The following is a 20195-nucleotide window of genomic DNA, read 5'->3' on the forward strand; positions in this document are numbered from 1 at the left end:
GCATGCATAATATGGTCGTAAAAAGGTCCATATTAGACAATGAGGGTGGGCGGGTCAGTGTATGGAAATGCAGAAGCACAATGGGACATAAATACAGATTCAGAACAAAAATGGTTGGAGGACAAGTGCAGCTAATTAATGTAGTATTCTTCTCCTGTGTGAGTCTCTGTTATGTGTCATGATTATTTTGCTGAAATCTTGTAGTCAGGAGACCTCCCACAGCTAATTTGACACCTCTGCATTCTGAGATTGCTACCCAAAGACTGTTTGGCGTGGCATAATGAATAAATGTTTGCTTTCCATTCCAAGTATTATGAAAGGAAACCATTGCTCCATCCTGTCTCTACTAGAAGCTAATACCTGTTACTGTCTAATGGATCATTTTCACAGTTACTTATTCGTGGCAACTCTAGATATTCTAGATGTAATTAAACAGTTTAAGAATGTCTTTGTTCAGGAGGAAAAATATGCACAAATAAAAATATCATATGATTATGAATATAGAGAGAGGTTAAAGGCATACGTGATATGGGGAAATAAGATAACCATCTCTCACTGACATGCAATGACAACTGGGTGCTTGACTCTGGTTTATGTCACCTGACCAAGCCTATACTAAGGCTAGTCATGAGGAAAAGCTTTCTAATGATACAGACAGCGAAGCACTGCAAAAGACTGCAGGACAGCTGGAGCAGACTGCTGACCTTTATTGTTGGCAATTGCACAAACATCTGTCTCCATGACCTAAGATGATCCTGTATTGAGGCAGAAGAATAAATTAAATAAACTTCCACTGTCCCTTACAACCCTATAAATCTGTAATTTTATTGGTTGAATTATTTTTGTGTAACTCAAGCTTTTAAGGTTCATAGGCTGAAGAAGAAACTTATATTGAAGGAAGTAAAGATAACGCATTGCAGAGCTGATAAACAAGAATGATTTTACAACAAGAAATATAGAAGAAAAGAATACTGAGAGTGGAATTTGTTTGATGTTGATAAAATACGAAAGTGCTACCCTAGCTAGGTGCTACACCAGCTCATACCAGCAACAAATATGAGATGATACCTCTCCAGATAGTCAGTTCTCCCAAATTAATTAAATAATTAATTAAATCTGAATGAGACCCCAGAAAGTCTGTTAACTGAAGGTGAAGAGGTTGAGAAAAATACTGATTATAGGAATCAACTTCTGTATATATGTTTTCTTTTGTCTTTGTTGAGAATCAGGACTCCAGGGTACAAAAATGACATCATTGCCTTGAATTTAATGATGTTGTCATTTTAGGTTTCAACCTAGAAAATGCCACCTGACAAATACTTCCTGGTATATTTTCTTTGGTGAAAGCTATGAAAATCAGAGACCTTTATCTCACATCTTTCTTCACTAGAGGAGATGGATGGTTACCAAAACATCTTCCCAGCTGCCTTCCATTTCTGAAATAAATAAGAACAGCCACATATACATGAGTGTTAAATCAATTATGTTTATCTGACATTAACATTTCAATGAATCTGGACAACAGGAATGATAATAATGCCTGAACGATTCATAATCAATGTCCTCTCCCCCTGTAAATGTATGAAGAATGTATTGAACACTTAGCAGAGAGAGATTCAACAAAGCAGGTATGTCAAGAAGGCTGAATAATATAATAAAAATAAAATATCAATGGAAAAAGTAAATCTGCGTGATTCATGGTGTGAAAATCTTACTATAAAATACTTTATGACAGTGTTTCAATTGCTTTTTCCCAAAGGAATACGTGAAAATAACTTGGAGAGAACTGGTGAGCGGAATGTCTTCAGACTGCCTGAAGTCCTGCTAGCGTCCTTGTCTAAGACGATAGTTTTTTTCTGGTGCAAAACTGGAATTGGTATAAAGCAGTTCATTAAAATGACGGTTTCGAATTTTAAAGGGTTATCTGCCCAACCTATGATACCAGTGAGATATCAATCTCTTATCAAAAGCAAATTATTAAGTTGATATTAGAATAAGATGTATAAAATATTCAACAGAAAATATTTTATACATGTATAGATATGTGTGTATTTACGTATGTATTTATAGATTCCACACAAAATGACTTAATCATTAAATAACAAAAATAATTTTAAAATACCTAAGATAACTAAGTACTGTTGAATGACAGTTGCTCAAAATATGTGCCAAATTAAAAGCATTTCTCAGATTTACAGGAAAACATATGAAGTAATATTTTTTAAAAAGGCATTAATAGGCTGAGAGAAAATTCGAGACAAACATAGTTGTAAGAATTTGAAATTTTGTTAGAATTGAAATACAACATTCAGACACTTTTTGGAACTTTGCTTTCAGTACTTCAGAAAATATCCAGCAATAGTAAAGGCTTGTATTTTTTCTATTCCTTTAGTATTGAAACTGTATTTAGATTTCATATTAACTTGTATTGACAATATAAAGAAAAAAGGATAGATATTGAAGTAAAGGTAGGAGATATGAAATTACTTTGTAGAGTTTCATAGTTTCAGCATTTCCTGTTACTTAGAGTGAAGCTACATTTGAAATGATGAAATGTCTGTTCTTGGCAGAATTCTAGAGTTAACTTCTACTCTTAGCGGCCATTACAGTTAGGAATGTTTTATACCTTTTATCTCCCAGAATTTCTTGATCGATCACAGGCTGGATTTGCTTTGTTAGACATTTACAATTTCAAAAAAAAAACAAACACCTTTGTGAAAAGTGCACCTATTGCAGCCTCCAGACCCCTGGGACACAGGCTGTTATGTCTGCAATAATTATATGTAATTTTATAAAAAGTATCTAATCTCTTGACTCCTTGTTTTCTTATTTTATACAACAGAAATAACCTAAGTAAAGTCACATAAAGCACTTATAACAACTGGAGTAGAGTATTTCAGAGGTAATGCAGGATTTCAGTGATTAATTGTCTGTAACTGGCCTAATCAGAAGGTCTTGATGAAAGGTATTGGTTTTTCTGCTTATTCTGAATAGGGTTATTTAATAGTGTAGCTAATGCATTTATGGGGAAATGCTCCAGCAACAGAAGCCATTCTTGTATTATGATGTCCCGCAACAGCAGAACTATAGTCTTGAGCTCTGGAAGTCTATCAGCCTGCAGTCATCTCCAGAAGAGTCAAACCCAATATAAATCACCTCTGAAACTTTTAAGGAAGCCAAGGACGAGACGCTCTGATGACTCTCTTACAGCTTGGAACCGAAAAATTCTTGGCTCAAAATGCTGACTTTTAGCCAAGGTACTGTACAGTAGGTTTACTTTTTGGCACATTATAATCACCTCAGAAAAAGTACAAGGTGATCACAGAGAAAAGGTTGAGGTAAAACAAGAGCAGAAAAAATAAACAGTTATGACTGAGAATAAAATCTGTAGAGTTCTAGCTGTAGTGAACATTTTATTCTTAGATGAAGGGGCTTAACTGTGTGCTAGAAAAACCTTTCTTCTATCAACATTACAGACCATACTATGTGAGACACCTCAGTTTTATGCTTTGCAGCTGTCTGAGTAAATTAAGTATGAATAGACATAGTCCCCAGGATTTGGGTTAGACTGATGTTGGTTTTCAGTGCTATACTTCAGTAAGTTTTGGTTCTTTGATACCACATCATCAGTGGACATCAGAAATGTTAATGTGTTTAGTCTAACACCAACTGCATAAGAGATACCTGATCCCTGCAAAGGCAGAAGAGCTCAAGCACCAAAATCTGGACTGGAACTGAGACAGAAAGTTACTGTTTCTTTAAAGCAAATGGAAACGATCCTACAGTGAGGATGAAATGGTACTATTAGAAACAGTTTTAAATTGATGATAATTGTATTATTCGCAGAAATAAAGACAAAAATGTGCAAGTTTGCAAAATTGTGGACGAGATGACCTCAATGTCTTAAAATACGATCCAAACATCATTTTAATTAACAAAGACTCCCCTACTTGACATTACTACAGTAATGTAATCCTAGAAAGTAGAAAGTATTATTTGATGTTTAGATAAAAGAAATCATCTGTTTGGGTTTTTTTTTTTTTTTTTAAGTAAAGCATGATTAGACTGAAAAAAAACCCCCACTGGTATTATCTTATTGGTTTTTAAAAGACATATCTGAGGTATCTTGTATTAAAAATTCACCACAATACAAATATAACTGTCAGCTGTATTGCTCTCATATTTTTATTTTGGGAATACACATAAAGTATGTATGTGCTTGAATATTGTTTTTGTTTTTATTTTATGTAAATGGGAAATCCATGCTCTAAATTCTAGTTACATGGTTGGTTTTTTTGACATATTTCAAAGGATTGGTCTATGAACATGATTTCAAAAATAAGTACGGTCTTATGAGTCTCATCTGTTAAATCTTAAGTCTGCCATCATGTCTTACATGCAAGAAATAGACTTATTTAAGGCCTTTGACACAGTCCCCCACAACATCCTTCCCTCTAAATTGGAGTGAGATGGATTTGATGGGTAGACTGTTGGATGAGGAATTGGTTGGATGGTCGCATCCAGATGGTAGTGGTCAACGGGTCAATGTTCAGATGGAGATCGGTGTCAACTGGTGTACCTCAGTGGTCCGTCTTGGGACCAGTACTGTTCAATATCTTCATCAATGACATAGTGGGATCAAGTGCACCCTCATCAAGTTTGCAGATGACACCAGGCTAAGTCGTGTGGTTGACACAGCTGAGGGAGCTGATGCCTTCATGAAGGACCTAGACTATCTCAAGAAATGAGGCTGTGTGAACCTCATGAGTGCACAGGGTCCTGCACGTGTGTCAAGGAAACCCCTGGTATCAATACAGGCTGGGGGATGAAGGAATTGAGAGCAGCCCTGACGAGAAGGACTTGGGGGTACTGGTGGATGAAAAGCTGGACATGAGCCGACAATGTGCACTCACAGCTCAGAAAGCCAACCATATCCAGGACTGCATCAACAGACACATGGCCAGCAGGTCGAGGGAGGTGATTCTGCCCCTCTACTCTGCTCTCATGTGACCCTACCTGGAGTACTGCGTCCAGCTCTGGAGCCCTCAGGAAAGGAGGGACATGGACCTGTTGGAGGAGGTCCAGAGGAGGGTCACAAAAATGATCAGAGGGCTGGAGCTCCTCTTTTAGGAGGACAGGCTGAGAGAGTTGGGGTTGTTCAGCCTGGAGAAGAGAAGGCTCTGGGGAGACCTTATTGCAGCCTTTCAGTACTTAAAAGGGACCTACAGGAAAGATGGGGACAAACATTTTATCAGGGTCTGTTGCAATAGGACAAGGGGTAATGGTTTTAAACTAAAAGAGGGTAGATTGAGACTAGATATAAGGAATAAAGTTTTTACAATGAGGGTGGTGAAACACTGGCACAGGTTGCCCAGAGAGGTGGTAGATGCCCCATCCCTGGAATTTTTCTAGGTCAAGCTGGACGGGGCTCTGAGAAACCCCCAGTGGAGGGTGGACCAGATGATGTTTAAAGGTCCCATCCAACCCAAACTATTATATGATTCTATGACTATTCTAAGACTAACCCCCAAAATATAAAAAAGTATATAAGAGAAGAGACAGAGATGTGATAATTATTTCTTTTTTGTTATTATTCAGTGGGTTCCCATTTGACATTCACAAGTAGCATTAGTAGAGAATAGCGTAGTGCTAATGCTGTCAAAGTGGCAATATAATCTTATCTAAAACTGGCTTTAATTACAACAGTAATTGATTAAAAACTTGGCCTTATTGCATACAGCATGCTTGTTAAAGGCACCCCATAGGTGCTCTCCCGTCTGTTTTTATAGTGGGCCTGATGAGTACACAAATGTACACATCAGGCACACTGGTGAGACATCTGGTGAGACCCCCACCTGGACTACTGCATCCAGCTCTGGAGTCCTCAACACAAGAAGCACATGGACCTGTTGGAACTGGTCTAGTGGAGGGCCATGAAGATGATCAGAGGGCTGGAGCACCTATGCTATGAGGACAGGCTGAGAGAGTTGGCTTTGTTCAGCCTGGAGAAGAGAAGGCTCCGAGGAGACCTTATAGTGGCCTTCCAGTACCTAAAGGGGGGGCTACAGGAAGGATGGGGAGGGACTCTTTATCAGGGAGTGTAATAAGACACACGGTAACGGCCTCAAACTGAAAAAGGATAAATTTAGATTGGATATTAGAAAGAAATTCTTTACTGTAAGGGTGGGGAGGCACTGGAACAGGTTGCCCAGGGAAGCTGCAGATGCCCCATCCCTGGAAGTGTTCAAGGCCAGGCTGGATGGGGCTTTGAGCAGCCTGGTCTAATGGGAGGTGTCCCTGCCCATGGCAGGGGGGTTGGAATGAGATTATCTTTATGGTGCCTTCCAACCTAAACCATTCTGTGATTCTGTGATTCTATGAAATGTAGAGCTGGCTAAAATTTGGGGAGGAGCCTTTCTTAGCTTGGCTGGAGGAAGTTGCATTCCAGCAGATATTTAAAAGAAATGGAACTACTCTTCTTGTGCATCACCTCAACAGTGTTGTCAAACATAAACAGAAAGGCAGGGACTATGAAATTCATAGTCAGTGTTGTACCTCCCCCAGGCAACGGGAAAACAGGAAAGTAATTGAGCTTTCGGAAGATAATTACAACCCTTTGATATATCGGGGGCAATGCAGCTTGCCTGCTTTGCTTGGGCCACCACAGAAAACTTGAGCTTCTTGCTGGTTTCTGTGAGTTGGTTGAGTGAATTGCTTCCTCCAGTGTTAACCTAAGGTTAGTGCATAACTTCACTGGGATGACTCGACAACGTCGCTGTGCCTCAAAGACTAGCAGAAACGGACAAAATTAAGATCTGTTTCCAAGTCTTCTGTGTGCATGTAGGAATGAGACAAAGTTGTATAAGGAAAGAAGAAAGAACATGCTTTAAATATGCAGAACAATGAACAAATACACAAGTTCAGCATTAGATGACAAACACATACCGTGTTTGCATCTCCCAGATTTTTTTGGTCCATATACCATAGTCCCTGTGACATGTTAGGAAGATACATTTAATAAATATGGATCACATCAGCAGACAAACTGTTAATGGCCTAGGAGTAAACTATTACATACGCATCAGTCTATTTCTTCTCCAACTTAATGAGTGTTGGTTTGGGGTGCTGGAATTAAACAGAATTATGGGAAGAGAATTATGTCTTTTGCCTGAAATACACAAACTGGCGTAGCCAACATCTAGACTCAAGCCTTCTTTTCGGCCGGCACTGAAGAGATTTTCTTCATTAGAGAGATTCTAGAGAGATTCTCTTCCATTATGCACAAATTTCTTACTGAAATCAAAGTAAAGACTTAAAAACCTACTATGTAGATCAGAGAGAGCAACAAATTTAGCCCCTCGTTTGCCTATAAAAAATGTATCATTTTTTATAGGCAGAAGTTAAAGGTGAAAAAATTTACTGTTTTAATCAGTCATTTGACAACACAGGGCTCAGAAAAGCAATTAACAACATATGAAGCACAGAAAAAGCACACAGAATTAGGAAGACAAACAATAGAATAAAGACTATCTCCTCTGGAGAAAAGTAAGCTGTAATTTCCCTGCCACCTGAATTTAGCTCATTGCTGAAGAGAGTGCTAAAGATCTCCCTAATGACAGAAAATCATCAGACCGTAAGGAAAATATATAATACTGCATCTGTTCCATTAAGAATGGCAGCTATATTTTTTTTTAAACATAAAGCTTTAGCTTGAATCAAATATCTTACTTTCAGTCTATCTAGAAATCATAATCCTACCAATTCTTAAATGCCTGTGTGAACTTTAGCAGCTTAAACCCACTTTAGCTCAGTAATGTTTTAGGAAGACCAAATCCAAGTTAAAAGAGGGAGTTCAAAATTGCAGGATGAAAGTAATTTCTTAAGCTATGTTTGCTAAAAATTATTCCATGACAAACTAGAGTCCAAAACAGACAGTGCTGTAGAGAGTTCCTACTCAGGTCAGTGAAATTTGGATCAGATCCTTCTGATGTAACACTAACGCAGTATCAGTATGTTTAGGCGTGCACCTCGACTTACGCTTTCCTCCTATTACACTAATTCTGTATGTTCTAACTGAGCAAAATATTTTTTACAGTAGTATCCCAGATCTGTGCCCAAGAGATCGTCTTTAAGATTGGTAGATTCTGTGATAGATTCTGCAAATGTTGCTCTTTCTTTTTAAGCATTGCCTGTGAGGAGTAACACCTCCAATAGTTGTTATGGGTCTCTTAATAGACCATCAAGTATTGACTGAGTCCATATTCATGACCAAGTAATGTAGACCCAAAGTATCATTCTCCTGCTGACTTCTCCCACTCCCTTACACCACGAACTGACTCATTAAAGTCTAGCAAGGTTGCATGTACTGTAAAGAAAACAATATAATTTTTGATAGTAATGAGCTGATCATACAACAGTTTTTAAATAAGGAAATTCCACTTGAATTAGGACTAAATACTTCCTTGTGTTAGGTTTCGGTACAGGTCAAGTTCATACCAGCACTAGAAACGTCTCTCATAAAAATGGAATTTTAAAACAAGTCCTTGTACTACAAGTATGCTGTAACAACAACATGACCTACGCTTTTTATCATCTTTAAAATATTTTCTTCATTACTCAACTGCTTAAAGACTTTTAAAAAATGTTTATAGAAGAGGATTGTTTTATTTTGTTCGTTTTAATTTTTTTCCTAAAGAATATATCCTACTTGAAAGTTTATCTCAAATGTTGAGTTTTATCCTTTTTAATTAGAGGACATAAACAATTGCCTTTGTAGTTTAGTAGCTCTTTGAACTGCCTTTGAATCAAGATCAGAGACTACAATAAAAGAACTTCCTACTGTACAGTTTTATACCATTCTGTGTGACATGCTTAACATGTTGAAAAACTTAATACTATTCAATATTTGCAGCACTGAAAGGAGACAAATGTGGGGGTTTTGCTGTCATTTCTCCTCATGTACTTTGCACATGAAAAATGTATTTTTGGCAGCAAACTTCATTTACTAAAAATAATGTTTTGCAGAAGGGAAACTATATTTGTTTTAAGTTTTCTTGCCATTGTTCAATGCAAATAATATATATGTAGTAAAAAAAAATCTGAAATTGAAAACGTGTATCTGAAGAAAACCGCAGTCCCAAAATAATCCGAAAAATAGTAACATTAAAGACAAATGTAATTTTTTACTACCAGTCCACATTTAGGGCCCGTTTCCTCCTGCAGATGCTCATTTTCCTTCTCAGTAGCCTAAATATGTTGAGCTCTCAGGACTGTTCGTGCCTTGCATATTTTTTCCTTGTGGTTTTAATTTGCAGGGAGCTGGGCTGCTAATGGAATTGCAAGCGAGCCCAGGCCGGCGCGGGCAGGAGATGAAAGTGGCGGCCGTGCCTCCCGTGGGGCGCTTGCCGTGACCTACTTCCAGGGCAGCCAGACATAACACGGGAACCACGTGCTCCCACCCTGCCGTCAAAACAAACCATTAAAAGCAGCAGCTTAAGACTGATTTAGGACCCTCTGGTCTTTAAGTGGTGTCTGACTTTTTTGATCTGCTAACTGATCACAGGTGGATGAAAGGGGATCTCTGAGACAATTAACTGTGAATTCGACAGGTTTGCTGTTACAAAGGGGGACAGCTAGAGTTTCACCTAGGAGAGTATTAAAAAACGCAGCATTCGATGATTGCCATGGCAAAGGCATGAATGAAAAGCAGAGGATGAAAACATGCTTTGCTTAATATCCATGCAAAAATTCTGCCCTAAGTGTCACATCCTCCTGATTAAATTCTCGGTTCTACCCTCAGTAATGTTGCGTTTCAACAGCATCAAACATTCTATGACAAATACGAGCACAGATAGAAATGGCTGGGAAAAACATCATGCATATAGAAAACCTAGCAATGCCTGGGGAAGTCATCGTTTTCAGCAAATAAACTAGCTATATCTTGCTCAATAAACCTAGTATGTTTAGAAAAAGGATTCCAAACTGACTAGCTTAATATTTAAGGTTATTTCTTCTTTCTCACCCTCCACCTGATCTTAGTATTATACATAGCAAAGGCTGAGTAGAGACACTGAGGCAGGGTACCCATGGCAACACTTTCATAGATAGCTAGTTGAAGTTTCTTGCAATGGATTTACAAAATAACTATTATTTATTAACCATATTATTATTATTATTTTGATAAATGTTATTGTTAACTTTGAATAGCATCAGAGTACGTAATTTCAGCCCAACAGCCATGAGATAGACAAATTCCTTATTCCACATGAAAAAAGGGGTAGGAATTGCACTTTTCTTTTGTTTTTCATTGACCATAAATTTTTCTTTCTTGAAATGAAAACTTGGTAGATGAAGTCATCAGACAATAAAAATCCATCCCTACTATATGCTTAACCACTGAACCAATAGGTCTTTTAAAAACTCCTTCATATGAGAATCAATAGGTTTGTGTGAATAGATGACTGCTGCAACCTGTAGTGGGCAGGGTTTTATTGTCAACTTGTAAGAAAGGGAAAGTTGTGAAATTTTGCATTTTGTGTATTTTTTTTATTTATAGCTAAAGTAACTAGAAAAAAATACTGTCCTCTGGTTTAAAGAATTAAGAATACATAACACTGTACTAACAATACTAGGGAAAAAAAGTACATCAGGTACCACAAAGCCCCATCTTTTCCATAGAAAACAGAAAATCCCTTCTTCTCCCCTGGCCTAAATTCCAGTCCTTAGAGATGTAATTAAGTGCAGAGTTGGAAGGGCCATGTCAGCTGATGTTCTACAATTGCTGATGTATTTGCACCAGTCCCCCGCCACATCTAAATTTATGCTATTTTGGCTCATTGTAGGAGGAATCATTCTCAAAGTCAAGGTGAAGAGCGGTGGATAAACTGGCAGTTGAACCTACTCACAAACGTAGGCAGCTCTGCCAGGGATCACCTGGACTGGCAGAATTGCAGCTCCGTGGCAAGAGGAGCCCATTGCTCTGGTGCAGTTGGCCCTACAGTGTCTAGTCCCACACTGGGCTGTTTCTTAGTGTGGGTCTGCTTTTTTTAGCATCTCCAACATGCCATGGACTCTAAATGTCTCCTGAAGCCATATCATCCCTTTGGGCATGATAAACTCTCAGAACAAAGAAACAGCACATCTGGTAGAATCCCTTTTATTTTCTACGTATCTGTATTTACAACACTTTTGCTTCTTAGGACACTCCACAGGCGTAGCCTGAGCACATCTGGGACCTCCTGCTCCTATGTTACTTGCAGTAGGGAACAACCTAACAGCTGAGCTAGAATCTTCCACTTTGGGCAGGATTCATCTTTTTTTCAAATTAGAACCCTAAAAATTAGGCTTTTCCTCTAACTCTTCTCACTGTTAAAAGAAACAGAGACAGTGACTTTCAAAAAGCAAATATAGCTGCCTAAGAGATTCTTAGGAGGTGGAAGACCTTCTGGAAATATGCATCCTTCTCTGCAAAAGATGTCACTCACTTGCAAATTTTCCTCCACTGTCAGAAGAAAAAGTGAAAACAGAAAACACTACCCACCAATCCTGCAAGAAAAATAAACAATCTCTTGTTTCTTCTCAGCCTTCTGGGCAAGGATCCCAAAATAATTTAAAATGTATAATCTTCATCACAGAGTATAAATGACGCTGTGATGGTTTCAAGCTTTGCTATTTCATGTGAAGCATTCTTCATGCCACCTTTTTTAGAAATTGTCCCTTTAAAACTTAAAAATTGTGATATAGCATACATATTTTGTGAGGACATTTCAAAACCCAACCCCCATTTTTTTGTGTTGTGATTTTTTTTTTACAGTGTTCCTCAATTTTTCTTGAAAGAGAAGAGCAAACCTTAACTTGTTGATACTTGATTTATTTTGCTTTCTGATTTTTATTTTATGTTGAATTAAGATTTGTTTTTTAATTTTTCAAACTTTCAATGAATAAATCTATTTCTTTAAACATCTGAATTTACACAGTTATGTAAATACGTTATATATAAAAAATCTGAGGCTAACCGGGGCCATATGATTTGCTCAAAAACTTTGAATTTTGAGAAGATTTGGGTCTTTTAAACTGTAAAATTATTGTGAGGGGGGTGGGGGTGGGTGAGAAATATTCATAGATTCCTCCACCGCAAAGCTGAGGTATTTCCCTGATCTGAGATTGTCTTGTTTAGGTTTCTTTTTTTTAATATTACCATCACTTTCCAGTCTTATATATGATACAGTCTTAGAAAAAACATTTTTAATAGATAAATGAAAACATAAATGATCAAAATCTCTCCAACCAGTGGATTTTTTTGAGTGTGCATTCCCCACAGAATAAAGGAGAAAATAAGGGAGTTTCTGCACTGCTGGAGGTAATCATTGCCTGTAAAACACTCTTTCGGCCTTACTTCTCTGTTCCTGTTCTTCATATTATTGATTGGATCATAAATAACAAATCTCCCTAAAACTTTTTGTTATTCCAGATAACTAAATGCTAAGCTGTTGTCATATGACCTTTGCCTATGCTGCCTTCATCCCTGTCCATGTATTTTGCCAGACCTCATGGTTTTGTATGTTCAGGTTGCCTTCAGAAGAAGACAAGGCATGCACCAGTAAAGCTCTGGTGCTTTCCGAGAGCCCCTCCAATCTGGATAGACCAAATCAAGAACTAAACTGCCTCTACCTTGAAAAACAGCCATTGTCAAATTGACCTTTAATGCAGCACCAGTGAAGACATTGATTCCCTCTCTTGGTAATGTCACTTTTGACTGTTGATTGCACGTTTCTTCCAGAAAATTCTATTTATGAAATGTTGACCATGGAGTGGCCCAGAGGCCGTTATCCTTTCCTGATTTCAATGCCTTCTCAAGAACTACTTCTGACACAATGCATACAAGAAAACAGTAATGTTTAATGGCTAGGAAGTATGAAACTAGAGGAAATGTCATGCTTATTTAATTTTTGGAATGTAAAAAATCAGACAAAAATATAAATACGATTCACATTTGCCAGTACAGGAAGTCTAATGGTCATTTTAACAGACACAGTTTTGCAGTACCCTTGGATAAGCTTACCCTTGAATAAACAACCTCTTCTCTTTGAAGTATAGTGATCCCTAAAACTGTTTGCTCACGTGAAATGGTTCCCAGTTGAGATTATTCTATTTGTACTTTGCTGAAATGTACATATCACCGTAAGAATAAAAAAATATTTTATTCACTGTCATTATATGCACTATAATATCATTGTTCTAAAATCTGTGTTCTTCTCTTAACATTTCAAGTTGATCACTTGTACTTTGAACTTGTCTTTTAAAAAACATGTTGGCATTAAATGAAAGTATATATTGCATTTGCTTTTGTAAATTCTCTTTTCTAAGATGATTGTAGAAGACTTTGAAGCATTGTCAATTTTCTCAGGGTGAAAAAAAACCCCACGCTTATAGCTTGTAATTTTAATTTCTTAGCAGTCTTTTGGGATTTAACAAAACGTGTGATTTATTCCAGCTTTTTGCTTGTTTTGCTATTTTTTCATTTAATATTGCAGAATTATTTTTTCTTTCATTTGCCTATCTAATGTAATAAATGTTATAAAGAACCATTCAATCACATTCATTACAGAGAAAGCTTTGGATGATTTCGCGTTCCATGTTTATTTTGGGAAATAGATACCTATTTATTAGAGTTATTTATCCAGTTGGTCTGTTAACATGTAGATTTTCTACCAGAATGTTCTCTTGGTGATGCATGTACAATAATAGAAAGAAAAAAAACAATAAAATAAGAATAAAATTTAAATAAAAGTAATGAAACTTGCACCATTGCTATTTCATACCGATCTCTTTTTCTTTTGTTATAAACATCTCTTGGACTACTCTCTCTTTTTACTTCTGGGACTGTTTTCAAGTACAAGTACAGTTCCAAGGAAAATAACTAAAGGACTCAGTTTAGTTTCCATCGTACTTGGCAAGCAAAAATTCTGGAGAACTGGAGGCCTGAACCAGAACAACAGCTGACTCACTCTGTTTTCTCTTTTCCTGAGAATACCATTTATATTTCAAACAGAAAACTCAAGAAATTAAGTGCAGTAGTTGTTGTGTTTGTTTCTTTTGGTTATATTTTTAAGAAACAGCTTAATGATGAGATATTAATCAATATTTCCATAAGAATTCACCGCTTCAAAGAAAATAGTACAGTAAGATGATGGACCAGTAAAATTATGACGGTAGCTAAAGTCTCTTGAAGTCTTTAAACAGGTGGCAGCCTTGCACAAACTGCAGCGTCTCGCAGGACTGAGGAGGAATAGTCATGTTGTTTCCTTTTTTTTCTCCCCGTGCACTTTATATATATATATGTATATACACACACACAGAGTTACATATGTATTCACTTTATGTATATATATATGTAAAAATTGTGAGTAGCTCACAATGTCAATAACAAAGATGCATGCTTTTAGTAAGAAATATTAACCATCATGACAAGATTTCTAAATGAGATACACAGATTGATTTTGCTATGCTGATCACTGTCAAAATTAACTTTCAAAGCATTTACCTTTCTTGCATTTTGACTAACCAGACATGCTTTCTGCATAAATTGAGAGAAACAGAGATTTAACAATCTAAATATGTTTTGAATGAACTCAACAATTTTATTGTATTCGCTGTTAAGTGTGTGTTAATAAATTGTTTAGACTGTGTCTCACTTTGTGTAAAGCTGTATTCCAACACCATGAACACAACAAAAAAACTCAACCGCCCTTAAGTATATATATGGCATGTGCAAGTCCTTAGAAATGTGAGCTTTTGTCCTTTATTGTCATATTTCATAGCAGAGTCCTAGACTGTCTTATGTCTTGACTATGGCAACCACCCTGCGCTTCATCCGATTTTCCTCATGTTATTATGATGGAATGTCAACCCAGACTTCCTTGTTTTATTGCTTTTAAGTACCAGTCTCAGACACTAATATCTGCCTCTGTTGTTCTAGCCTTTAATTTAGTCTACTGTCCAGGAAGTGGCCTATTTAATGCCCTCTCCCTTTTAGTTAACTAAACCTAGCTTGAAATTTCTAAAAGGAAACAGCTGCACTTTGGTAAAACAGCAAAATCACTGGATACACTTCCCTTTCCTTCCTGGGACTGAGGGAAAGGATGGATTGCTAAAACAGAAACAGATATTTTTTTGTGCTAGCAGGTGGTTATGTAACCTTTCTTCCACACAACATCCAGATTTTGCCATCGCCTAAGATTTGGTCTTATTCATGAAAGATAAAACCCTGGCACAAATGTCCCCACGAGTTGAAGTCCTTTAAGTTTCTGGAAAAAAAAAAAAAAAAGAGATTAAAAATGAAATAAAAGGCTATAAAATGTAGTCCAGGTTTTGACTCTCCAGTAGCTTCTCCCTGGTTTGCCCAGACCACGCAGTATATTTTCCAGAAAAAATTTGTTCTCTTCTTCCTTCAGAGACAAGCTGAGTAACAGAAAACCATGTCAGTGTAAAAGTGAGCTAACAGGCCCAGTATCTCTAACGCTTATTGAGAGAGCAGAGCATCTGGCAGCAACTACTGACAACTCTCATATTATTTCTTAACTTTGTTATTGGGAATGCCATCTACAGTCAGGTCAGGTATCCTTAGACATTTTGTTCCTGGTTTTGCTCAATATCATCACAACTCTCCAGTGTAATTTGGAGAATAGTGAGCAGTTCTTGCCAGTGGGGATTCAGAAGAGTGTGAAAGTTCCCGTTTGGCTCCAGTAATGTGGCCCAATGCTTTTGAGAGAGCATGTTACCAGAAGGAAAAGCCTTGTGCTGCCCCCCATCTGTGGTTTGCAACTACGTTGGGCGGTAGTTAGGTCTGAGATGGTCTTTCTTTGCACTGAGCTGTGCCTTCGTTATGATTTCTTTTAAAGGCTGGACTCCTCATATTACAGCAGCGTTTATAAATCTGGTTTCCTAAAATAGTTCTAGTTCTTCTATATCCAGAATATCCTTGTGAGGCTTTTACAAAATGTGGCTGAGTTTCTGTCAAACAAGATTAGCGGAAATAAAAGGTATCCGTTTTCTAGGAAGTATGTTGGCCTCTTGCCTACTCATTCTCATCAACAAAGCATGCCACAGTTTGTGCCTTGGCTATCTGAGACCTTCTCTTTCTGAGCAAGTGTTGCTGTGGCAGCTAAGATGAGTCAATATTTTGGTACCCAGATACAATATCTGAGACTGGTAGCAAAGTTCTTCTTATTAACAAAATTGCATATCAAATGTATTTTCAACTTGGACCACATTTTGACAAGTGATAATAATATCCTCATACACGGGATGATTTTTTTCATTTCAAACCTAACATCAGCATCAAATTTCATACAAGCCAGAATCCGGGGAAGCAAGTACTCTCTACCTATTATTGTAATTGTCTGAAAATTCAGTAAGAAGGATAATAAGAGAAGTTTACAATGCAAATTCACAGATATGCATTGAATAAGCATATCTGATTGTACTTTACTATTGGATTGTATGTTAATACCTCCTTGCCTGCTTGACATGTTGATAGTGTGGTCTTCTGGGCAGTGGGCAGGGAGACCATATTTCTTATGACTGCAGAACTTTCTCTAGCACTTCTGCCACTGGCCTGCAGAGTTGAAGAGGTGCTCTGTTGCGATGGAAAGGTAGGAGTTCCCTACACTTCTTTAAGCCATGTGGAAAATGGGATGTTGTTGAGGTAAATCATCTTGGACCCTGCAGTAAATCTCAGACTCTGGATGAATAAGCATCAGCTTATCTTCTATCACTGTCTTTTTCCCTTACAGGATGGCATAATTCACTAGAAGACCTTTAGTTCTTGCCTTTTACTCCCTTACTAAAGAAATGGAAACTCACCTTCTCAGCAGTGGTTGAATGTATGAATTTATTTTTTTTTTAAGCTTGAACAGGTTTAAGGTTTTTTTCAATTTTGTTAAAATTAGATCATTGGTGAGAATGCAACAGGTAGGTATTTAGAGGAACACCTGGAATAAATTCATTCCAGGGAACAGAAATAATAAAGGGCAAATGTAGCAAACAATATGGAAATTTTACAGAGAATGTCACCAGGTACCTCGTAACTGCTCGGCTACTGTGGTTGTGCTTGTACCTTTCAGTACAGTGTAACTTTTTGCAAGGTAGGTTTACCTTGGTATAGGTTCTTGTGCACAACTGCAGCACATCGAATACCATTGAAATTTTGTGCTGGATTGTTGTTAACTATAATTTTCCAAGGGGGACATTTTTGCTACTGGATTTTCGGACCTTTCTATGATGAATTATTAATACAGATGAAATATCTATCCACTATATGTAGCACATCTATCTTGTTTGGATGTTTTGGACAGTTTAGAAATGTTGATAACTGGTAGCAATTTCTCACCAAAGACAGAGCAGAGTATTTAATCATTAAACATTAAAAAGAATAACAGAAAGATATGGGGAGCATTCGTAATGCTCAACTTCAGACACTTTATTCAGTCAGATCAACTGGCCAGATGGCTATGTCTACTGTAGAAAACAAAATAGGGAGAAAGTAAAGACTCAAGGCAAAGATCCGTAATTGTCTCCATTGTTTAATTCTTAGTTCACACCTCCTATGGTTTAGACCCACTATCCCAGGTGACAGAGTAAAAACCCTTCCTGTAGGAATCCACATTAGCACCACTCTGATAGGCTTCAATATAGCCTTCTTACTATTGCAGGCTTACTAAAGTGAGAAAAATACAAAACAACCATTATTGTACAGTTATAACTATTGTAGTTATAGCCATCAATGATGGTAATAACTGGCCTCCAAGGGATCATTTTCTGCCCAGCAAAGGCCCAGGGCCAACCATTATTTAGTGTGGATGTAAGCAGCCCTGACAGCTTAGTCTCTGAACCAGCTATCAGTTCTTGACCTTGTTCCGTTTAGCTGTTTAGGTGTACCCATAGTCTCCCTTTATTTCTTTTAACGTCTTTGTAGACACATAGGGTCTGCCGGAGAGTGACTCAGGTGACTTAAAATAGACTCACTCTCAACTGCCCAGTTGAGAAGACTTGTTTCTGTTGGCTGAGAAAACTAACCAAGGAAGATACTGAAGTAAATAAGCAGCTTTAGACTGGAAGGTCTCACTGCTTACTGTGGTTGCAGAATATTGTCTGCAAAGCTAGCCAAGGTTTTGACAAGTAGAAATGCAGGATGTTTTAACTTGATTTTTGGGCATATTTACTTTTCTGCTTACTTATAAAAGAATGGAAATGAAATTGGAGGAGCTCACAACTTTTATCTTTCTCTTTGAAATAGGTATTTTTTTCGATCAAATTAATTTATCATTTATGGCTTCATTGTAACTGTGGACCGGAAAGGTGGCATGGGTAATCAGAAAAATGAAATCTAATTTTGTGTAGTTTCTTTTCCTTCTTGGGAAAGTTCAAGAGGCAAATTTTGTGCTATGCAAAGCATCTGATAACAGGTAATTACAAGGACTTTTGGGATAACTATGTACTTTTGTGCATTTGTGTAAAACAGAATAAAGTGGTTACAGGCAGCCCAAGTCAATAGCAAAAATGTTAAAGTGAAGTTATGAACAACTGTGACTATAAAGCAATTAAAAACAGGGATGTGTGATAATTTCTTGTTGCTTGAATGCCTTCTCAGGAGTAACCATAGAAGGGCTCTTGAGCTGCTTATGGACAAAGGACACAGGAAGGATGCCTTGCATGGCTGAAAGAAAGGTGTGCAAATCTTGTGCCATAATCTTACTGCAGAGATGGAGGAAAGTCACACCCTGGGATATTAATTAATTGATTGTTAGAAAACCTTATTCACAGCTTTTCCAAAGCATGGTTTCCAGCAATTTTAAATCAAGCCTGCATTGATTTTAGTATAGGCATTTTGTCCCTTACTTTGGTCTCTGTATACAATATTGACCTAATATTCTGAATTCATTTGATTCAAACTACTCACATATCAAATGCAACTAAAGGTGCTTATACAATGTGAGAGAAATTATGCACTAACAGGTAATTACTTCTGATAGTTTTGTGTTTCAAATATATCTTTCTGTTCAAATTGTGGGAATAAAATACTTACATACTTATGTTTGAATTTCAATATGAAGTTTTCAGAGGTTCTGCTCTTCTTCTTTCCTGCACCTCCAAGACACAGTATATCTGACCTTAAAAGACTACAAAGTTCTTTTGTATACACATTAGAAAGCATATGGGATTCTTGCTGTAATCAGCAATACACGCGTTGGGAATCTAACTTTCAAGTTATCTTGAACTCAAACAGTTTACAACTGGTCATTTGATGAAGAAAAAATCTGTTATCAGAAGCAACCTGTGAGAGTGAAATACGTACAACATTTTTTATTTTTGCTGTTGCTTTGGGATTCATTTCTCGACAATTTTTGCATCTTGCCTCCAAAGCAGAGTTTCGGTGTTTTCTGAACAGTTTATGAATATGATATCAAAATTTAATGTTGACCCTAGATCTTAGATGAAAAATTTAATGAACTGTTTTTACACGCACATCAGTTTGAAGCCATTGAAACAAATAACAAGATGTCCACCAGTTCAGTCAGGTGGGAATTTCAGCATGATAGTGTGCAAGACAGTCTTAAAAACCTGAAGTTCACATTGAACTAAACTTTTTATGCCCTTACTTAAAGCTATTATGGAAAATATTCTTCCACCACGTGTAAATAACCAACATTGTATCCAGAGGTTCTCAAGGCTGGGCAAGGAATACGTCACTGCTATCACAATAGCCGAAACACGATTGTCTGTCTTCGGGGTGGGCAGAAAGTTGTGCGCAGCAGCTGGAGCTTTAGAGAAACTGACAAGTTACGTTGTTATGACCTGCTTGAAACAATCTGTTGCGACATTTCAGGAATTACCACAGCTTCTGGGAAAAGCTGAGCATGCAGTCTGAACCCAACAAGTCAGTACTCTGCGTTGAAGTTTAATTAAGCCACCTACTGAGAAAACTACCATAGGGGAAGCTCTTCTCTGAGCATAGGATTTTCAAACCAGTGGAGAGCATCCAGGGAAGACAGCAGTTTCGACACTCAATATATTTGCCCTAGTTCCTATGAATTACACGCCCTATTTCTTATGAATTACGCATATTGAAAGCTCAGTTAGGAATAATGTTCACAAATTTGTTGATTATAATGCTGAAATAGTCAGTGTATCAATCC

The sequence above is a fragment of the Rissa tridactyla genome, chromosome 1 (assembly GCF_028500815.1).
Source record: "Rissa tridactyla isolate bRisTri1 chromosome 1, bRisTri1.patW.cur.20221130, whole genome shotgun sequence".
In the NCBI taxonomy this organism is placed as follows: Eukaryota; Metazoa; Chordata; class Aves; order Charadriiformes; family Laridae; genus Rissa; species Rissa tridactyla.